At 42.3% G+C, this 22438-nt stretch overlaps 1 protein-coding gene and 1 long non-coding RNA gene across 21 annotated transcripts in view; one reads left to right on the plus strand and one right to left on the minus strand.

Annotated features, from left to right (window-relative positions):
- Positions 1-22438, minus strand: part of Ncald (neurocalcin delta) — a 432081-nt gene that overhangs the window by 347095 nt on the left and 62548 nt on the right. The window lies entirely within an intron of this gene.
- Positions 1957-22438, plus strand: part of LOC120093633 (uncharacterized) — a 48260-nt gene continuing 27778 nt past the window's right edge. For 9 of the 13 annotated variants that reach the window (XR_010053772.1, XR_010053778.1, XR_010053775.1 and 6 more), the window contains exons 1-3: positions 1972-2188; positions 6325-6458; positions 11791-11909. This is a non-coding gene — a long non-coding RNA (uncharacterized LOC120093633). Of the gene's footprint in view, positions 2189-6324; positions 6459-11790; positions 11910-22029; positions 22146-22438 lie in introns of all 13 variants that reach the window. The other 4 variants (XR_010053771.1, XR_005487049.2, XR_010053773.1 and 1 more) reach the window with 3 other exon arrangements.

The following is a 22438-nucleotide window of genomic DNA, read 5'->3' on the forward strand; positions in this document are numbered from 1 at the left end:
TTAGGTTCCCAAAACAGAAGTGATCTCATTCCCAAATGCTGCTTATGCTGCCTGTTCAGCTGCTGCAGCCCTGAGTTAACTCTTTATCTGCCATCCTGCAGCCCCCAGAATCTCCCCACTGCCAGGGATCAAGGTTTGGCCACAGAGGCTTGCCTTCAGATTCCTCAAACAGATAGGGGCAAAAGTTGATTCTCTCTAAAACCTCAGGGTCAAGCAGAAGTGTGAGCCTATGCAGGCTGCTCAGTAAACCTGTTCACTCTGGTACACGATGGACTTACCATTCTGCCCACGCAGAACTTACCAAAGTGCTTCTAGAACACAATGCGAACAATATCAATAGTAGTGCAAACGCTGGTATGCCACTCTGTCTGGGGCCATGTTCTGGGGACAAACAAGTGTTAGCTTACTAGATCCTCATGACGGCCCTTACTGTTTTCTGCCCACTTTCATATATAAGAAGGAATACAGAGACGCTAGGTAGCTTGCCCAGCTCCCTGAAAAGCAGGAGGAAAAAATTAAGACCCAGGAGACCCACCACCAGTTTCTACTTTTACCCAATCCTTGTCTTGCCTTCCACGTGACAAGAGCATGCCAGGCCAAGGTCACCAAGGCCCTGGAGAACAGAGTCGCTGCTTTTAACCCCCGAATCACCTTACGGAAGGGAGATGATCATCCAGACGGCTCTTAGGGCACACGGTTCCTTCTGTTCTTTCCTTTTTGCCGTGAAGATAAAAGCAGCGACAGACTGTATCTTAATTTACTTTTAGACAGAGACTCTCTGGCTAGACTGGAACTTGTTATTCACGGGCTGTTCTCAGATTCACAGATATTTACCTGCCTCTATCTTTATTACGTTTGATTTAGGGACGTGCATTGCCACACCCAGCTTCAATGTGTATTTTAAAGATATAGTGCCAGCACACCTCAGGTGCCCATGTAGACTTAGACCCACTAGCTAGAACTATTCACGAAGTTCACTCAGAAACCCAGAACGAAGCCCTTCCTCCGGCCGCAGCTGAGACGCTGCTGGAAGACTTCTTATATATAACATGAGAACTTTAATGAATTTATGCTTGATTCTAAAAATAGGGATAAAGTGTCCTCCGAGAAGAGAGTGGGCATGTGAGTTCCAGGGAGAAAGGGTCTCACAGCTGATACTACAGTGTCACTTAGATTGACATATATAGAGAGAGATGTATAGTTCACATTGAAACTGTAACCAATTAGCATAGAAATGGAGTCGAAAGCACTTTGCACAAATCAATGAATAAATGTAAGCTTAGTCTTAGGGAGCCTCAATTTAGCAAAGTTGGTCTACATGGGTTTAAAAAAAAAGGATAAAGACTTACTTAAAATTTTAGTTTTCTCCAGAAATAAAGTATTAAAATTAAAAACTGATGGAAATATCTTATTTCTTTATCCTTCCTCGAAATACCAGAAAGATCTCATACTTCAGGGACCATGATGTGGAATTTAGACACCTGCACAGTAGCTCAAGCCTGCAGAAGCACACACACACAGAGAGGCAGATGTGGGAGGGGGGAGAGGGAGGGGGAGGGAAAGGGGAAGGGGAGAGAAAGAGCAAACCCGTTCAGGCAAGCATACGTGGATCCCTTAGTCAGATATCTGTTGTTGTCTATAGTAACAAAACTAATGTTCTAATTATACAAATACCCACAACAGGCTAGAGCAATGACGGCATCTATGAGCACTGGTTGTTTTTCCAGAGAACCGGGATTTGATTCCCAGCACCTACTTGGAAGCTCACATCTCAAATTTCAAGATACTTGATGCCGAATCATGGCTTTCACAGGCCCCAGGCATAAACATGGTAAATGGAGATGTATGCAAGGAAAACATCCGTACACATAAAAGGAAATTTAAAGTTAGTTGTCCAAGAATTTCATATCAGCCAGCAATGCTGGTTTGTCCTCTCACAGTGCGCAAGCTCCGTGCGAAGATCTGAGGATGGGAGGCGCCCTAGCGGACTCCGTAGCAGCAACCGCTGCCTAGTGAGGCCCGGTTAGTGAGGCTCCATGCTTTATTGGATGGAGGTTTTCCTCAGCTAATTTCATTCTGTGCCCACACTCTGTCATCCACTTAGCATTCCTGGAGAAGCCAGCACAGCTCCTATCGGGGGACTCCGTATGACAACTCACACCCCGGCTAACAGCTAAGAAACCTCAAGGTACCAGCTCGAAGCAAACCCATACCAATAAAATAAGGAAACTAAAGAGCAGAGGGGCTTCGAGGTCTGCGGAGGGTGTGGGGAGAAGAGGAAAGAAACAGTTGGGGAGATGTTCTCTGGGCTCAAAATAGAACTGCTGAGCACACGCGACAGATTTCCATCTGCTAATCTGGAAAGCCACATTGCTCGGTCCTGATTCCATCAGCCAGGCTTCCTTCTCACATCCGCCAGCCTGTTTCCACTGCCCCACACACAGACGACACCTCCCAAGAACGTGCTTGCCCATTAGCTCAGGGGTGGAGCCATAGCAACCTGCCCCCTGCCCAGCTACAGGCTTATTCCCAAGGAGCTCTCTCTGCAGACCTTCCCAGAGGGTGTTCCTACGTCTTCAAGGCTTAAAGATAGAACCTAGACTCATATTGCCTTCAGAACGCATTCAAAGAGTAGGCAGGATCCGTCTGGAATTCAGTTTTTCTATCTCACTGTCTGAATCTGCTCTTCCAATCTTGTCCCCAGTTTCAAACTCCCCTAGGGGCTCTAGTGGCTACCTACTATAGGCACCAAGATTATAAATTATGAATCCACTGCCCTCCTTCAAAGAAAACAAAACCAGCCATTTCCTATAACACCACATTTCCAAGCAGAGAGGGCTAGTGGCTTTTGGAGATTTTAATGTTTCATATTGATATATAATTTCAAAAGTATATGTGACTCTCAGTTATTCTTAGAAGAAAAGTCTTTAGAACACTCTGGGATTGTTTCAGCTTTGTGGATGGGCACAAGGTCAGGAGAATAAACTTTTCTTTATTCTCCTCTTGGCTGCCACCGTAAACACTGAACTGACCCAAGGGGGACACTCAGGCAGAAGACAAACCAGTCACAGGTCTGTCACAATTGTTCATTTTGGTTTGTTTGAACCAGGGTCTCACCATGTAGCCCTGGCTAGCCTGGAACTTGTTATGTCAACCAGGCTGGTCTTGAACTCACTGACTCTGCCTCCCAAGGGCAGGGATTAAAGGCTTGACCCCAAGATGGCTCACTTGATCACTTCTCCAAAATGTAATTGAAATACTGAATGCCTGAGTTCTGGCTTTTCGTGTCTTTTATTTCAATTCTTAAACAGGTCTCAAGCCCTTGTTATATAGTCCAGGATGATCTTGAACCTCTGATCCCCTGCTCCTACCTCACTGAGTGCTGAAATTATAGTGATACATCACCATGTCTGGTTTTTGTGTGGTGATGGAGTTCAAACCCAGCTTCTCGTGCATGCTAGGCAAGCACCATCTGCTAAGCCACGCCCCAGTCCTTCTGGGGATGGCTTCAGTTTATCACCACACCCTTACTCTGTCAGTGATGTGGCATCAGACGAGACATCAAATGTAAGAGACCAAGCTTTGTCCTTGTAGAGCTTAGGGCATAACAAGAACAACTTTTATTGCACTAATTACACACGTTATTACTCATGCCATTTATTTTAAAAGGAGATACATTTATTTACAAATTCTCCTTAAAGGAGACCAGCAGCAGGGTGAAGCTCACATAGCCTGTGGTGCATCCAAATAGGAAGGTTTCATCTGATGCTTGGGAAAGGGCCGTGAGCTCTGCAAGCCCCTCATGCAGGACATGCAATTGGTGTTCAAGCAGGATGACAATGCACAGGACCACAGAACGCAGGCTTCGGTGCACAGCCCCAGCTCCGGAAGGAAGCAGCTGGCTGGCTGGATGCTCGTTCCTAAGGTCCTGTGACTGTTTAACCTCTCTAAGCTCTACCCACCTCCAGGGACTGCAATCCCTATAAGATCATTTCTATTCCTTTTATCTGCATAGATTTAAATTGATTATATTTATAAAAAAAGATTTCCCAAAGACAGAAATATTTACATTTTGAAAAATCAAAAGACAAAATCAAGCTATCTGCTTGACCCATCAAGCCACCCCAGTTAGAGTCATCCCAACCGTCACCTGGTCCTTAACATGGGGAGAAGTGGGCCCACCACTCTGATTGACATTGCTAAAGCTTTTCCATCCGGGGCAAGAGATCAAACTCAGAGCAACCATCATTGGGAGAAGATGCTACTCAAAGGCTGTCCTCTGCTGCAGCTTCTCTCATTGTTGTGCTCTAGTGGTTCAGCAGCAGCTTGTGCCAAGCATGCATGCACATGTGAGACATACGCACGCACACACACACACACACACACACACACACACACACACACACACACACACCAGCTGCCCTTATATAACCTTGACATAATTTCCTTTTAGAAAGGGCATTCAAGGAAGAAATCCTCATAAAGATATCACAGCTGCCTCCTGCCACTGGAGCAGAGGGACAGCTTTTGAATTGTGGGAAAGCAGGCAGCAAAGTCAGGGCTGAGCTCATGCTCCGGGCAGCCTATGGTGTACAGCATAGGATGTGTAAGAGTAAAATGTGCGCATAACTGCACAAGTCAACATACCTTGACTCCTGCAGGCAGGAAGTACACAATCAAAGAACAGGGTAGAGAACAAAGACCTCCCGATCTTATCAGGCATTGCCTGGATCATTTTATCCAGCCTGTGCTGCCCTTCTCCTTCACACCCTGGCAATGTTACTTTCCATCTGGACTCCCAGTTGCGAGAAGCCTTTTCCACACAGGGCCCATGAATGCTGATTTCTGTTGAACTGCGCCCCCTTTCCAGTCTTGCCCTGTTGTGGGTCTTGTTAGACATAGTTAGAAAGTGAAAGCCTTTCCAGGATTTCACTGATCTCATGGTCTACTGTGACCAAAAGCTTGAGACATTTCAAATAAATCCAGGTGTGCACACCTGTAATCCCAGCACTAAGGAAGTGGGGACAGGAGGATTGGCTCTCCTCAAATACATAATGAGTTTGATACCAGCTCTACGGTATGAGTAAGCCTGCCTCAGAAGCGAGACAAACATCCAGCACTGGGGAGGCAGGAGAATATCTGTGAGTTCACAGCCTATTCTACATAATGAGATCCAGAACAGAAAGGACTACATAGAGAGTCCTTCATCAGCCAACCTCAGGGCCTTTGCACCTGCCCATAATGCTCCTCTCTGCCCTCTTCACTAGGCTCCGGTTGCTGCGAAACAGTACCACCCCTGGGCATCTGGTGCATGCAACTTCTTGTTCGAGGTTCCATCACCTTCTGACCTCTTCATCCCATTGCTTAGTTCTAAAACATTCTAGTCTTTAAAAAAAAATCTACCGTGATTATTGGCTTATTTCAACTTCCTGATTTATACTTAGTTTCCCAACAGAAGTTATTTAATAAATATTTGCACTTCAGGAGAGTTACATTTTTAACTGTGGTGTATGTGTGTGTGAGAGAGAGAGAGACAGAGAGACAGAGAGACAGAGAGAGACAGATACTCATACCACAGTATGCATATGGAAGGCAGAGGACCACTGCTGACTCTTGGCTTATGTCTTACTTGAAGCATAGTTTCTTAGTTGCTTGCCCCTCACATATCGGACTCTCAGGCCTGTGAGCTTCCTGGAGTCTCCTATCTCAGACTCACTCCAATCTTGCCACAGGGCCACTGGGAGAGCAAGCACACATACCTGGCCTTATGTGGGTTCTGAGGATTTAGGCTCAAGTCCGAACTAATAAGTAACTGTACTGTGGTCTTAAGCTGTTGACTAAGTTGCCACCCACAACCTACTTGACATGATTACTTCAACTCATCTATGATTAAAATTATCACCTTACTCCCATTGTGTTCTTCCAAGCAGGAAGACTGAAATATCAAGTGATGAGTAACCCAGGCTTACACCTTTGTGATCGATTTAAAGATCAGTTTTGTAATTCCCAGGACACCTTGAATTCTTGCGAGCATCTGGTATTAACTATTTGTGAATCCAAGAGCAGCTGACATTTAAAATCTAGCAGATTTTCTTTGGAACTTTAACTTAAATTTCATAATGACTTTAGACTTTTGGTTTGGATATGAAGTTGCACCATTTAACCAAGCCTGTACTTGACTATGGTATGCTCTATACATCAGTTGTGGGGGGAAAGCATTAGAAGAACACGGTAGGGCAGAGTGAGGCCCTGCTGTAGACCTATTAGTGCTGGTGACATGGACTGGATTGTGTCTTCTTTCTGTTCCCTTTGTGTTCTCCACAGCTCTTCCTCCATCCGGAAACATGGCTTCATCCTGCTGTCCTTGAGGATTTCAGCCTGTTCCTTTTGCTCTGTTAGCTGGCCAACATCCATGGAGCCAATTCCAAATACGGAATCTCTACTATGAGAAGCATCTGGTATAGTTTCCCATTTTCTGACTTAATTCTGACTCATTTAGTTTATAATTCTCTTGAAGATACAAATACACCAAAATTCAAGTGAAATTTGACAATAAAGGCTGGAGAGGTGGCTCAGTGGTGAAGTGCATTGGCTGCTCTTCCAGAGGACCTGGGTTTGATTCCCAGAGCTCACATGGCAACTCCAGTCTAAAGATCTGAGACCTTCTTCTGTCCTCCAATGTTACTACCTACATACAATGACCATGCATGCAGGCATAATATATGAAATAATTTCTTTTTTTTTTCCAGAGCTGGGGACCGAACCCAGGGCCTTGCACTTGCTAGGCAAGCGCTCTACATGAAATAATTTCTAAAATTCACAGTGAAACCTGACATGGTCTCTACAATCACTTATTGTCTCTGACCTCAACAGCACAGTAAGAATACACACAAGAAACACACCAAGCTAAAGAGCTCTCCTACAGTGAAGGGAGCAACTGAGGAGACCTCTCAGACTGGGAGAGAACGTGTTCATACAAGTTTTTTTTTTAGTGCGCTAAGAGCCCAAATGGACATTTATATTCAAACACACACACACACACACACACACACACACACACACACACACACACACACACATACACTTAATAGTTATATGAAAAAAAATTCACTTTCACTTATAAAAGAAATGCAAATTAAGCTGCAATGCGCTATCACATCACATGCATGTCGGAAACAGCAGCAAGAATGTGGAGAAATGGACTCTTGAACAATGTCGGTGGGAGCATAAATTAACACAGTAGCACGGGAAACGGCAGAGCTGGTCCTTATAGAACTGCCAGGACCCAACAGGCTCTCTTCCAGGTATATTTTCAAATGAGTTGAGAGTAGTTAGAATCAGGCATAGTGGTGTATGCTTGTAATCCCAGGCATTGAGAGAGAGGGGTGGGAGGATGGGGAGTTCAAGGTCATCAAATTAAAAAAGAAAAAGAAAGGAAAGCTAGTCTATCAAAGGCGCATCGCCAGCCTCACGCTGGTCGCAGCTGCCCACAGTAATCAATAGGGGGAATCAACCTGATGGATAAATGGATTTTTAAGATGTGGTGCTGGTGTGGTGTGTGTGTGTGTGTGTGAGAGAGAGAGAGAGAGAGAGAGAGAGAGAGAGAGAGAGAGAGAGAGAGAGAGAGAGAGAGAGAGACTAGTGCACCTTAAAGGAGAATACAATTCTATTGTTTATGACGGTACAGCTGACCCTGGGAGACATTACGCTACAGCAGGCACAGAAAGAGAGGTACTAATGATCGTATGTTCTACAGAGCTAAACTCACAGAGGTCCAGACACAAAGAGGATCGCTGGAAGCTGCTGGTCTGGGAGAACAGGGAGATGTAGTCTCAAGTGTCAAGTTAGTCAGGACCAATAAATTTTAGACAATTGTCGTACAGCAGAGTGATGATGTATTATGTAATTTCAAATTGCCAAAACAGATTTAAATGTTCTTGCCACAAAAGGATTAAAAAATGTGAAATAATAGATTAATTAGATTGATTTAATCATTCTAACAATACAAACGCATATGGAAATACCCCCACTTTAATCAATACATTTATGCAATTATTTTTTGCCAAACAAAAATCAATTTTTAAATCTTTTAAAGGACTCACAAAAATAATGTTGGCAATAGTGTAATTAAGAAAATATTCTCCATTTGATGTCAATGAGAATATAAATTAATTCAGATTTTCTGAAGGGAGGCTTAACAATATACACACACACACACGTGCATGCATGCACTTTCACAATGAGGTCAAGTTCTGCACGTTGTCTCTGAGACGTTACTCTAGGAAGTGAGCAGACCTGATGGGGGCTCCAGACTGATGTCCGGCACCCACCGCAATGTTCACATCAGTAAAAGCAGGAAACAAACCTACAACAGAAATGTCCACCACGGGAACTGGTACTTACTTCCCACCACATCTACACAAGCCTCCACAGCTACCGAAACACTCTGGCTGTGCAGCTCTGGACGCTCTCTTACCTCGGCATCAGCTGGGTGCTAATAGCAATGGCAACTCTTCCATAACTAGTGGTTACAGACAGTATTTCTAGGTGGTAGAAACAAAGGATTGTGCCAATTGTTGAAGGCAAACAGTCCCGAAAATACAAGAACAACAGAACAGTTTTAGTGACAGTGCATAGAGGCTTACGAGAATCACATGCATACAGGATTTGAAGTTTTCGAGAATTTTCAAAACCATTCTGCAGTTATTTAACTTAAATTTCCAAGAAAGTCACTCTGATTTTTCTCTTTTTCTATTATGTTCTTATCATCTTCAACTTTTCTCAATTAACTCAATCACAAAAATGTGACATACATATATATATCATGACATATATATATCATATATATATCATGACAGAAAAAGGTCAACCAAGGAAGAGGAAAAAGTGAGCAAGCCTGTGGCCTGGGTGTCCATCTGGGCATCCAGCTGCCTTAGTGACTTGCCCACCCACTGTGTAGTGCCCTACGCACCCTGCAGCTTACAGACAGACAATGGAAGGATTTCCCAGGAGGCAAAGCCTCCCAAAAGGTAAAATGTAAAGAAGAAAAATGACCACAGCAACCAAAGGCTAACTCCAACCCACCCTTATCAGAATCTACCCCACCCCCACCCCAACACATCCCCACCCATCCCCCACCCCGGAGTCCTTGTAACTCAAGGTTGCCCTGGTTATCACCTCAGCTTCAGGAACTTCAGAACCCAAAGGTTCCTACTACCTGGAAAAAAGACCACCAACTACCCACTCAGGTCCACATTCCCCTCCTCAATACTATAGACTCACAGACTCTGAGTGCATAACAGAAACCTAAAAATAACACTGCCTGCCGGAATGTAAGGCCGAACGCTGAGATTTTCCTGGGCTTCACTCCAGCAATATTGAAAATGCAGGGGGTGGTTTGGGGGATTTTCTTGGTGGTGTCTCATTTTCTGGGTTTTTTATTTGTTTGTTTGTTTGTTTTATTTTGCTTTTTCCCTATACCAACAGAAGCTTGGGGAGTTGGGATTGAAGTCAGTGCAGTCCAGGGATCTTTTTGCTCTGTGTTATCCTAAGGAAATATAGTCACGGCTGTTTTGGATGTTTCAAACTGCTAGCAAAAGTATACAGAAAAAATAGTAATACAATGAATGCCAGCATAACACTGACAGCCAAGCCACAAATCCAGATGTACCAACTCAAAATAAAGAATAAAGAAATAAAAATAGTTTGAAGCAGTATTCTTTTCCCTGGTTGGTTTACTGATCGGACTGAAATTAGACTGCTATTTAATTCCATCCCTTTCCCTATTATCATGCACGGTCAAGCCCAGGGCTAAGTTTCCATGTTGAGAGTTTCAGGCCAACCTCAAAGTTTCTCTCCTCCAGTAGCTCACAGTTTGAAGGGGGTAAGAAATACACAGAAACTATGGAGCCTGGTGGGAAAGGGGGAATTCGATGCCAGAGAGAGAGAAGTGGGCTTCCTTTTCCAGTAGGTAATATGATGAGGTCGCAGTCCATCCTGCACATATGACGGAGAGAAGTTGTATAATATGTTGTGTTTCTAAGACATGAGTTAAGAAGGGAAACGAGATAGGGTGGGTATGCCAAAATATGCTATATCTCTACATGATGGCCATCAGAAAAAAATGAAAAACACAATACACAATTATATCTTTTAAAAAATCATAGAGAAGAGATGTTTCACTGCTTGAAGGGCCTGTCCTAGTGACTTGCCCGCATGAGACCTGAGGTCCAGAACATTGGTACCCAACCACGTGAAAGCTAGTGTGGAGGAGGAGACAGAGGAACAGAGTCCCGAGCAAGCTGGCTGGTCAGTGATAGAAGCAGCAAGCTCCAGGGTCCGTGAGCACATGCATGTGCACACACATGAGAATACATACAACAGAAGCAGCAAGCTCCAGGCTCTGTGAGCACATGCACATGCACACACATGGGAATACATACACAGCTACAGCATACGTACTTCAAAAATCAAATATGTGGGGATATAGTTAACAAAAGATACCTAAACTTCTATACTGACAATATTGATGTGTGAATACACTGGACGTGTGAATTACTAAAATATCAGTTCTCTCAATTAAACCAAGTCTTTCGACTGTCAGGTTCCAAACCTCAGCGGACTCTTCTTTACGAAGTTGTACACACTTGGTCCAATGAGGGGTGACAAATCACTAAACATTGCATATTGAGTGACCCGGGACAGAGGAGAGAGATTTGGTCTAGAGAGAGAGGATGTTTAAGTCAGACGGCCATAAGAAACATGTCAGGTTTATCCACACAAACGTTTCTGCCAATCTACCATTTCTCAACTTCCTAAAAAGTCATAGTTCATACGATTATGACTCTGCCTAATTAAAATAAAAAATAAAGGCCAAGAATAGTTCTTTAGGTCACTCTTCTGTTTGGAGAGAAGAAGAAAGGCCAGCAGAACTGTAAACAGGAAAAAGAAAGAGAGAAAGAAAGAAATTACAGAACTATAATCCATTTAAGAAGCATTGTGCACTTGGGGAAATGAATCACCTTAATTAAAACCCAATTTGTTAAAAACTTCTTCACAAGGCAAGAGAATCATCATTTTACAAAAGGTAGGCCTCCTCCCGAGTTCAAATCCCTGCAACCACATGGCAGCTCATATGTAATGAGATCTCTTCAGTTGTGTCTGAAGACAGCTACAGTGTACTCATATATAATAAATAAATAAATCTTTTTAAAAGGGGGGGGGGGCTGGAGAGATGGCTCAGAGGTTAAGAGCACCGTCTGCTCTTCCAGAGGTCCCGAGTTCAATTCCCAGCAACCACATGGTGACTCACAATCATCTGTAATTGGATCTAATGCCCTCTTCTAGTGTGTCTGAAGAGAGCAACATTGTACTTACATGTCAGAGCCTCCTGGGTCCCCTGCAATGTTTCACCCCCTTGTCAGACCCTTCTGGGTCTCTTGCAGGGTATGACCCCCGCTGAGCCCTGCTGATGCATGTGGAAGCCTTTTATTCCTAACAAAGGAGCGGTCTGGCCTGGTACCGACACACCTGGACGGTGGTCAATTCATACCTGTCTCTTGTCTTCCCAGTCTTTTGTTTTTGAGATTTAGGCTGGTCTTCCTAGATTTCTCCCTAGTTAGGTCTTTTGTTACTGAAGTCTCAAGCCAGGGTTTCCCATTGTGCTTCCCAGATTTTTTCCACCTGGTCAACTTGGGGTATATATATTCGGTGAATAAAGCTACAGGAGCCCCTTCCTTTTCTTGCTTAACACGAATAACCTGTGTGTGTCTATGTTCTTTAATCCCACAGGCTTACGCCCGGTTCTTGGTGCCGTGTCGGTGTGGGCATCGACAAATGGAGGTTCCACCAAGATCAGAGAAGAGAAGATTTCTGAAGGCTGGCCAGTGAGGAAGCAGGGACATATTGGGGTAAGATGGGCTAGAAAAGGCCTCGGTGATTTGGGCTAGCATGAGTAAATCTTGTAATAAGAAAGAGACAAGGTAATGGTAAAGTGTTTTTGCGTATGTGTTCTTTTAGAGTTATGTTTTAGTCTTTGGATCCTGACTAGAGATAGTTTACACCCTAGACATGAGAGAGAATGAATGGGTTTGGGAAAAACAGTCTTCCCAGACTCTCCGCAGATGCTTTGGAGAAAGAGTAAAACTTTTTCAGAGCTCTCCTAGGAACAGAAGGAAGGCAGTAGATGTCCTACCTTTCTGCTGGCTCCTTTTCTGGGTTCCATAGGTAGGATATCTGGGTCCCTTCGGTGGGACACCATCTAGTTTTTTCCCTCTATGTCTATTGTCTGTCCTTGGTGGACCAAGCTGTCCATGTCTGTCAGTTTATGTCTGTGGTTTTTGTTTCTTGTTGCTTAAATGTTTTATGTTTCATGTTGAAAAGAAAAAAATTGTAAAAACTTTATTTGCTAGTCATTCACACCTTGATTTGTTTTTAACTCCTTTCAAAAAAGGAACAAATGAATAAAAAGCAGTTTCAATCGGTCTTTGGAGCCCTGCACCTGTAGCTAGGAGCCTAGGTCAGATGGAGAAGCTGCCTGGGGGCCAAGTGTCTGCACGAGCTTATCTTAAAGGCGCCAGCAGCTCCTCAGCTTCTATGTTAAGAGAGCTGATGACTGTTTCTCTTAGAAAAATCCCTGACTTATTAATGGACTTAGCAGGTGACAAGGTGCTTCTCTTAAAACTACAGCTAGAAAAGGTAAAATGGTGTTTGGTCTAAATATTAAAGGTATGTGTAGCCACTTCAATTTTGTTTCTGAACGGTTTTAAATGTATAAATATGCTCTACATGCCTTGGTTATGGACTATTGGCTTTTAAGTTATTGGATATGGCTAAAAAATTGTAACATTGGTAACAGAAAGTTGGCTTAAAACTTGTAATTTGAATGGAGTCATTCTAGACAACATGTGGCATGAGCCAACCTAGGGATGGAACTCTTATCCTAGAAACCAGGCTTCTAAAAGAATTTAGGGCAATGTCTTTTGTTGAGGTATTGGAGACTGCACCATTGTGCATTCATATGTAGGAATTGGCAGTCAAACTTTATAGCATGAGGAATAGACTCGGTGTTTTGGAGACTGGACTTTGGAGGCTAGATTGTTTGTTGGAGGTTGAGTTTTGCTTTCCAAAGTTGTGGTTGTGCTCTGGTGTTACAAGGAGAACTTAAAGGTTGTGGTTAAGGATTGCCAATGTTACGTTGACTAACTCAAACTTATTTGTAATTTAAAAAAAAACAAACAGGTAGAGATTGTTACAGGATTTATGAAGGATTGATGAGGTTTTAGAACCTGTGAGAGCATTACAGCCTGTTTGCTTACTCCAACTGCCATTTCAAGATAAATTTAGAGGACTGTTTTTATGCAGTTTGTTTATGTCCTGGCGATTGTGAGGAGTTTTCATTTTGTGAGCTTGCTTATAATTTTAGAGAGCCCATGAAGTGCTATCCTTAAAAAATTTTACAAAAGAATGGCTAACAGCCTTGTATTATGTAATTTTGTCGCTTCTTCAGTGTAAGAAGTTGAAACTTTGAATCTTTCAGTGTATATGGAAATTTTACTACAAACCTTTACTCTCACAATGAGCTTTAATATTTGGGGAGTAGCTGTTGCTCCAGAAAAGATTCAATATTCCTTTTTAATATTTGAAACTAATTTTAAGCTTCTAAGGATATGTTAATTGGTTAAGTACCTCACCTTACCAGAGGACTTAAGCCTTTGCTTGTTGTCCTCATTGGAGATAAAGCTTTTGTTATGTTGATACAGAATTGTAGGCTAGAGTCATGGAAGTATTTTAAAAAGAAACCTGGTGGGGTTGGGGATTTAGCTCAGCGGTAGAGCACTTCCCTAGCAAGCACAAGGCCCTGGGTTCAGTCCCCAGCTCTGGGAAAAAAAAAAAAAAAGGAACCTGGTGAAACATACCTTATTCCAAACAGCAATTAAATTGGTTATTACAAAATACTGATATTTGGCATATACAAATTTTTTGACATATACAAATTTTTCAGGCAAAATTGATAATTTTACTCTTTGCATGCTTTTGTATTTCCTGTAAATTTGCACATGGAACCCATAGAAAATGCACTTACTGTATTTATAGATAGTTCATCTAATGAGAAGGCTACATATATGATTGGATCACATGTTTATTCTCTTGAGTTTCCCCCTGCTTCAACAGAGATTATTGAATTATGTGCTGTAGCTGCTGTTTTTTAAATGTTAAAGAATCAAGCTTTCAATTTATATACTGATAGCCAATGTATGGCTTATGGTTTACGATTGATGAAAATTTTTTCCTTTTTTGTATACTACTACAATTACTTAATGCTTTATCGGTGGCAAGTTTTCTACATGAAATCAGTGAGTGATGATTTCAGTGTGAATATATGACAACTCGCTGCCCTTTCAGAGCTCCGGCTCAGACAACTAAAGAAAACCATAGACTCATACCCAGCTCTTTGAAAATGGTAATGGAGTTAATAGCACACCCTCATGAAAAGAGGAAGACTCCGTTTGCTTACTCTCAACTCCCAGCCTCGCCCTGCCAGCTCAGGGATTTCTAAGGCTGAATTTGGATTATATTTACAGGACTTGGCATTTCTCATTAATGCTTATGTTTAGGTAAATAAAGCTTGTGAGGGGCTGGAGAGATGGCTTAGTGGTTTAGAGCACTAAGTACTGTTCCTTTATAGGCCATTTAAGAACTCACAGTCAGGGACCTGAAGAGACCGGATCAACAGTTCTCTGCACCCAAATCCTGTGGGAGGGAGAGTTAAACCTTCAGAGAGGCAGACACGCCTCAGAAGCCAGAAGAGACTACACTCTGCCGACATTTCGGACTCCAGAGGCAAACATCTAACACCATCTGGGACCCTGGTGCATGGGGGCTCCCAGAAAAGGCGGAACAGGCCCTCCTGGTTGCCGCCGTCACGGAGAGCTCAAAAGCAGCGCCCCCCCGCGAGCAACTTGAGCCACGGGACCACAGGTAAGACCAACTTTTCTGCACCAAATGACCTGCCTGGTGGACTCAGGACACAGGCCCACAGGAACGGCTGAAGACCAGTAGACAGGCAAGACTACACACCCAAAAGCAGAACACTCTGTTCCCACAACTAGCTGAAAGAAAACAGGAAAACAGTTCTACAGCACTCCTGACACACAGGCCTATAGGACGGTCTAGCCATTGTCAGAAATAGCAGAACAAAGTAACACCAGAGACAATCTGATGGCGAGAGGCAAGCTCAGGAACCAAAGCAACAGAAACCAAGACTACATGGCATCATCGGAGCCCAATTCTCCCACCAAAGCAAACACTGAATATCCAAACACACCAGAAAAGCAAGATCTAGATTTAAAATCATATTTGACCATGATGCTGGAGGACTTCAAGAAAGACATGAAGAACTCCCTTCGAGAAACACAGGAAAACATAAATAAACAAGTAGAAGCCTATAGAGAGGACTCACAAAAAACCCTGAAAGAATTACAGGAAAACACAATCAAACAGTTGAAGGAATTAAAAATGGAAATAGCAGCAATAAAGAAAGGACACAGGGAAACAACCCTGGATATAGAAAACCAAAGGAAGAGACAAGGAGCCGTAGTTAAAGCATCACCAACAGAATACAAGAGATAGAAGAGAGAATATCAGGAGCAGAAGATTCCATATAAATCATCGACACAACTGTCAAAGATAATGTAAAACAGAAAAGCTACTGGTCCAAAACATACAAGAAATCCAGGACTCAATGAGAAGATCAAACCTAAGGATAATAGGTATAGAAGAGAGTGAAGACTACCAGCTCAAAGGACCAGTAAATATCTTCAACAAAATCATAGAAGAAAACTTCCCTAACCTAAAGAAAGGGATGCCCATAAACATACAAGAAGCCTACAGAACTCCAAATAGATTGGACTAGAAAAGAAACTCCTCCCGTCGCATAATAGTCAAAACACCAAATACACAAAACAAAGAAAGAATATTAAAAGCAGTAAGGGAAAATGGTCAAGTAACATATAAAGTCAGACCTATCAGAATCACACCAGACTTCTCACCAGAAAAGCCAGAAGATCCTGGACAGATGTCATAGAGACTCTAAGAGAATACAAATACCATCCCAGGTTACTGTATCCAGCAAAACTCTCAATTAACATAGATGGAGAAACCAAGATATTCCATAACAAAACCAAATTTACACAATATCTTTCTACAAATCCAGTGCTACAAAGGATAATAAATGGTAAAGCCCAACATAAGGAGGCAAGCTACACCCTAGAAAAAGCAAGAAACTAATCGTCTTGGTAACAAAACAAAGAGAAGAAAAGCACACAAACATAATCTCACATCCAAATATGAATATACCAGGAAGCAATAATCTCTATTCCTTATTATCTCTCAATATCAATGGCCTCAACTCCCCAATAAAAAGACATAGATTAACAAACTGGATATGCAATGAGGACCCTGCATTCTGCTGCCTACAGGAAACACAGCTCAGAGACAAAGACAGACACTACCTCAGAGTGAAAGGCTGGAAAACAACTTTCCAAGCAAATGGTCAGAAGAAGCAAGCTGGAGTAGCCATTCTAATATCGAATAAAATTGATTTTCAACTAAAAGTCATCAAAAAAGATAAGGAAGGACACTTCATATTCATCAAAGGAAAAATCCACCAAGATGAAATCTCAATCCTAAATATCTATGCTCCAAATACAAGGGCACCTACATACGTAAAAGAAACCTTACTAAAGCTCAAAACACACATTGGACCTCACACAATAATAGTAGGAGATTTCAACACCCCACTCTCATCAATGGACAGAACATGGAAACAGAAATTAAACAGAGACATAGACAGACTAAGAGAAGTCATGAACCAAATGGACTTAACATATTTATAGAACATTCTATCCTAAAGCAAAAGGATATACATTCCTCTTACCATCTCATGGTACTTCCTCCAAAATTGACCATATAATTGGTCATAAAACAGGCCTCAACAGATACAGAAAGATAGAAATAATCCCATGCATCCTATCAGACCACCACGGGATAAAGCTGGTCTTCAATAACAATAAGGGAAGAACTCCCACATATACATGGAAGTTGAACAATGCTCTACTCAATGATAACCCAGTCAAGGAAGAAATAAAGAAAGAAATTAAAGACTTCTTAGAACTTAATGAAAATAAAGGTACAACATACCCAAACTTATGGGACACAATGAAAGCTGTGCTAAGAGGAAAACTCATAGCGCTGAGTGCCTGCAGAAAGAAACAGGAGAGAGCATATGTCAGCAACTTGACAGCACACCTAAAAGCTCTAGAACAAAAAGAAGCAAATACACCCAGGAGGAGAAGAAGGCAGGAAATAATCAAACTCAGAGCTGAAATCAACCAAGTAGAAACAAAAAGGACCATAGAAAGAATCAACAGAACCAAAGGTGGTTCTTTGAGAAAATCAACAAGATAGATAAACCCTTATCCAGACTAACGAGAGGACACAGAGAGCTTGTACAAACTAACAAAATCAGAAATGAAAAGGGATACACACTACAGAATCAGAGGAAATTCAAAAAATCATCAGATCCTACTACAAAAGCCAATATTCAACAAAACTTGAAAATCTGCAGGAAATGGACAATTTCCTAGACAGATACCAGGTACCGAAGTTAAATCAGGAACAGATAAACCAGTTAAACAACCCCATAACTCCTAATGAAATAGAAGCAGTCATTAAAGGTCTCCCAACGAAAAAGAGCCCAGGTCCAGACGGGTTTAGTGCAGAATTCTATCAAACCTTCATAGAAGACCTCATACCAACACTATCCAAACTATTCCACAAAATTGAAATAGATGGAGCACTATCGAATTCTTTCTATGAATCCACAATTACTCTTTTACCTAAACCACACAAAGACACAACAAAGAAAGAGAACTTCATACCAATTTCCCTTATGAATATCGACTCAAAAATACTCAATAAAATTCTGGCAAACCGAATCCAAGAGCACATCAAAACAATTATCCACCATGATCAAGTAGGCTTCATCCCAGGCATGCAGAGATGGTTTAATATACGGAAAACCATCAACGTGATCCATTATATAAACAAACTGAAAAAACAAAACCACATGATCATTTCATTAGATGCCGAGAAAGCATTTGACTAAATTCAATACCCCTTCATGATAAAAGTCCTGGAAAGAATAGGAATTCAAGGCCCATACCTAAACATAGTTAAAGCCATATCCAGCAAACCAGTCGCTAACATTAAACTAAGTGGAGAGAAACCTGAAGCAATCCCACTAAAATCAGGGACTAGACAAGGCTGCCCACTCTCTCCCTACTTATTCAATATAGTTCTTAAAGTTCTAGCCAGAGCAATCAGACAACAAAAGGAGATCAAAGGGATACAGATTGGAAAAGAAGAAGTCAAAATATCACTATTTGCAGATGATATGATAGTATATTTAAGTGATCCCAAAAGTTCCACCAGGGAACTACTAAAGCTGATAACTTCAGCAAAGTGGCTGGATATAAAATTAACTCAAATAAATCAGTAGCCTTCTTCTACACAAAGAGAAACAAGCCGAGAAAGAAATTAGGGAAACGACACCCTTCATAATAGTCCCCAAAAATATAAAATACCTGGGTGTGACTTTAACCAAGCAAGTAAAAGATCTGTACTTCAATAAGAACTTCAAGCCTCTGAAGAAAGAAATTGAAGAAGACCTCAGAAGATGGAAAGATCTCCCATGCTCATTGATTGGCAGGATTAATATAGTAAAAATGGCCATTTTACCAAAAGCGATCTACAGATTCAATGCAATCCCCATCAAAATACCAATCCAATTCTTCAAAGAGTTAGACAGAACAATTTTCAAATTCATCTGGAATAACAAAAAACCCAGGATAGCTAAAACTATCCTCAACAATAAAAGGACTTCTGGGAGAATCACTATCCCTGAACTCAAGCAGTATTACAGAACAATAGTGATGAAAACTGCATGGTATTGGTACAGAGACATACAGATTGACCAATGGAATAGAATTGAAGACCCAGAAATGAACCCACACACCCATGGTCACTTGATTTTTGACAAAGGAGCAAAAACCATCCAATGGAAAAAAGATAGCATTTTCAGCAAATGGTGCTGGTTCAACTGGAGGTCAACATGTAGAACAATACAGATCGATCCATGCTTATCACCCTGTACAAAGCTTAAGTCCAAGTGGATCAAGGACCTCCACATCAAACCAGATACACTCAAACTAATAGAAGAAAAACTGGGGAAGCATCTGGAACACATGGGCACTGGAGAAATTTTCCTGAACAAAACACCAATGGCTTATGCTCTAAGATCAAGAATCGACAAATGGGATCTCATAAAACTGCAAAGCTTCTGTAAGGCAAAGGAAGGACACTGTGGTTAGGACAAAACGGCAACCAACAGATTGTGAAAAGATCTTTACCAATCCTACAACAGATAGAGGGCTTATATCCAAAATATACAAAGAACTCAAGAAGTTAGACCGCAGGGAGACAAATAACCCTATTAAAAATCGGGTTCAGAGCTAAACAAAGAATTCATAGCCGAGGAATGACAAATGGCTGAGAAACACCTAGAGAAATGTTCAACATCTTTAGTCATAAGGGAAATGCAAATCAAAACAACCCTGAAATTTCACCTCATACCAGTGAGAATGGCTAAGATCAAAAACTCAGGTGACAGCAAATGCTGGCGAGGATGTGGTGAAAGAGGAACACTCCTCTATTGTTGGTAGGATTGCAGACTGGTACAACCATTCTGGAAATCAGTCTGGAGTTCCTCAGAAAACTGGACATTGAACTACCTGAGGACCCAGCTATACCTCCCTTGGGCATATACCCAAAAGATGCCCCAACATATAACAAAGACACATGCTCCACTATGTTCATAGCAGCCTTATTTGTAATAGCCAGAAGCTGGAAAGAACCCAGATGCCCTTCAACAGAGGAATGGATACAGAAAATGTGGTACATCTACGCAATGGAATATTACTCAGCTCTCAAAAACAATGACTTTATGAAATTCATAGGCAAATGAATGGAACTGGAAAATATCATCCTGAGTGAGGTAACCCATTCACAGAAAAACACACATGGTATGCACTCATTGATAATTGACTATTAGCCCAAATGCTTGAATTGCCCTAGATGCACAGAACCCATGAAACTCAAGATGGATGATCAAAATGAGCATGTTTCACTCCTTCTTTAAAAGGGGAACAAGAATACCCTTGGCAGGAAGCAAAGTTTAAAACAGTGGCCGAAGGAACAACCATTCAGAGCCTGCCCCACATGTGGCCCATACACATACAGCCACCCAATTAGATAAGATGGATGAAGCAAAGAAGTGCAGGCTGACAGGAACCGGATGTAGATCTCTCCTGAGAGACACAGCCAGAATACAGCAAATACAGAGGCGTATGCCAGCAGCAAACCACTGAACTGAGAACGGGACCCCCCGTTGAAGAAATCAGAGAAAGGACTGAAAGAGCTTGAAGGGGCTCGAGACCCCTTATGAACAACAATGCCAAGCAACCAGAGCTTCCAGGGACTAAGCCACTACCCAAAGACTATACATGGACTGACCCTGGACTCTGACCTCATAGGTAGCAATGAATATCCTAGTAAGAGCACCAGTGGAAGGGGAAGCCCTTGGTCCTGCCAAGACTGAACCCCCAGTGAATGTGAGTGTTGGGGGGAGGGTGGTAATGGGGGGAGGATGGGGAGGGGAACACCCCTAAAGAAGGGGATGGGGAGGGGTTAGGGGGAAATTTGCCCTGAAACCAGGAAAGGGAATAACAATTGAAATGTAAATAAGAAATACTCAAGTTAATAAAGATAAAAAACAAAACAAAACAAAACAAAAAAACCCTCACAGTGGATTGCCTGGACCCCTTAGCAAGGGAGGGCAATGATACCAGGCAGATTATAGCCCTTACATAGGAACAATTAATCAATCTCATTCTTTATATCACCAAAACAATAATGCTAGAGACAATAATTTGGTATACAAGTCAAATTATAAATACAAGTGCTCAGTGTCCTCAGTTTCTTCCTGTATCACATAATAGTGTTAATCCTCAAGGACTTATCTTAATAAATAATATCTTAACAATATCTTAATAAATAAAAAGGGGGAGTTATATCCCTGTGTGCTATACAATTATTTAAATAATGCTTTTTTTTTTCAAATTTAAAATTTGGATCCAAGGAATACTCTGAGTGTTTATGGCACCCTACAACTAGGCATACTTCTGCCTAGGTGAAATAGAAAGATCCACATATTGGCATGATCCTGTCAAGGTATTTTAAATGGGGAAGAGGGCATGTTTGTGTTTTTCCTACAGGATGCTGCAGGAGTGTGCCAGCTGCCAGAGGTGGCTGGTGAAACTTGCTGATCCTGGGAGCATGAAGATTGAGTTCTCATGGTTCGGGTCCCTGGGGTCATTCCTGTGCCCTTGGAGGTAGATGGAGGATTCCCCCTCATCTTTTGTCATCAGAGACTCTGGCATTGCTGCAGTCATTGTTACCGCCTCGTGTGTCCCGTCCCACCTCGGCCTGCTCTCCAACCCTCTGTGCACCACTGCTTGCCGGAGAAGACTGGACTCCAGCCTTTATCCCTGCCCTTCCTCATTCTCCTGGTGGCTCTTGCCGCCGTGACTGGTGTTGCCATTTTGCAGTCTGTGGCTTCACAAGCATGCCATTTGCATGAAGTTGCTGGAGACCAGGGAACTCTGCCCTGGTTATGTGGATCTCAGATATGGTTCCATTGCCTGCCGGTTGTTCCAGAAAAGGATGTCCGATCCTGAACTGTCCTGGGAAAGACTTTGGCATTTTTGCTGCTATTGTAGCAGCCATTGCTGCTCTAGCCACTGGGTCTGCAGTGTCTGGAGTTACCCTCCCCCAATCTATTGTTAGGCAAGCACAGTAGGTGAACTTTCTGGAGTAGTTGCTGACAATTGTGAATTCTAAATTTTATTACAGGAACGACTTGATGATGGCCCTTGGTGTTATGGCCCTCCAAGTTTTGGCCCTAGGGCCCTTGTGCTTCTTATCACATGCGCAAACAGCACTTCCAGTCCTGGGCAGCAACTAAGCAGGTATTGTTCTCCTAGGTAGGAGAAAAACCTTCTGCCCAAATTGGGCTCAGCCGTCAGCAGTTAGCTGACGGCAACTCTTTGGGACCAGGCCTCTCCTAAGGCAGGAAATTCTGAGACTGGCAGAATTTTCCAGAGATGGGAAAGAGGCTTGTTATCTCAAAGTGACCTAAGACAGGCACTGCTTAAAATTAATATAGGGGGACTTGCTTAATAAAAAATAATAATAAAATAGGGGGACTTGTCAGAGCCTCCTGGATCCCCTGCAATGTTTCACCCCCTTGTCAGACCCTTCT

Source organism: Rattus norvegicus, chromosome 7, assembly GCF_036323735.1.
Source record: "Rattus norvegicus strain BN/NHsdMcwi chromosome 7, GRCr8, whole genome shotgun sequence".
NCBI classification, from domain to species: Eukaryota; Metazoa; Chordata; class Mammalia; order Rodentia; family Muridae; genus Rattus; species Rattus norvegicus.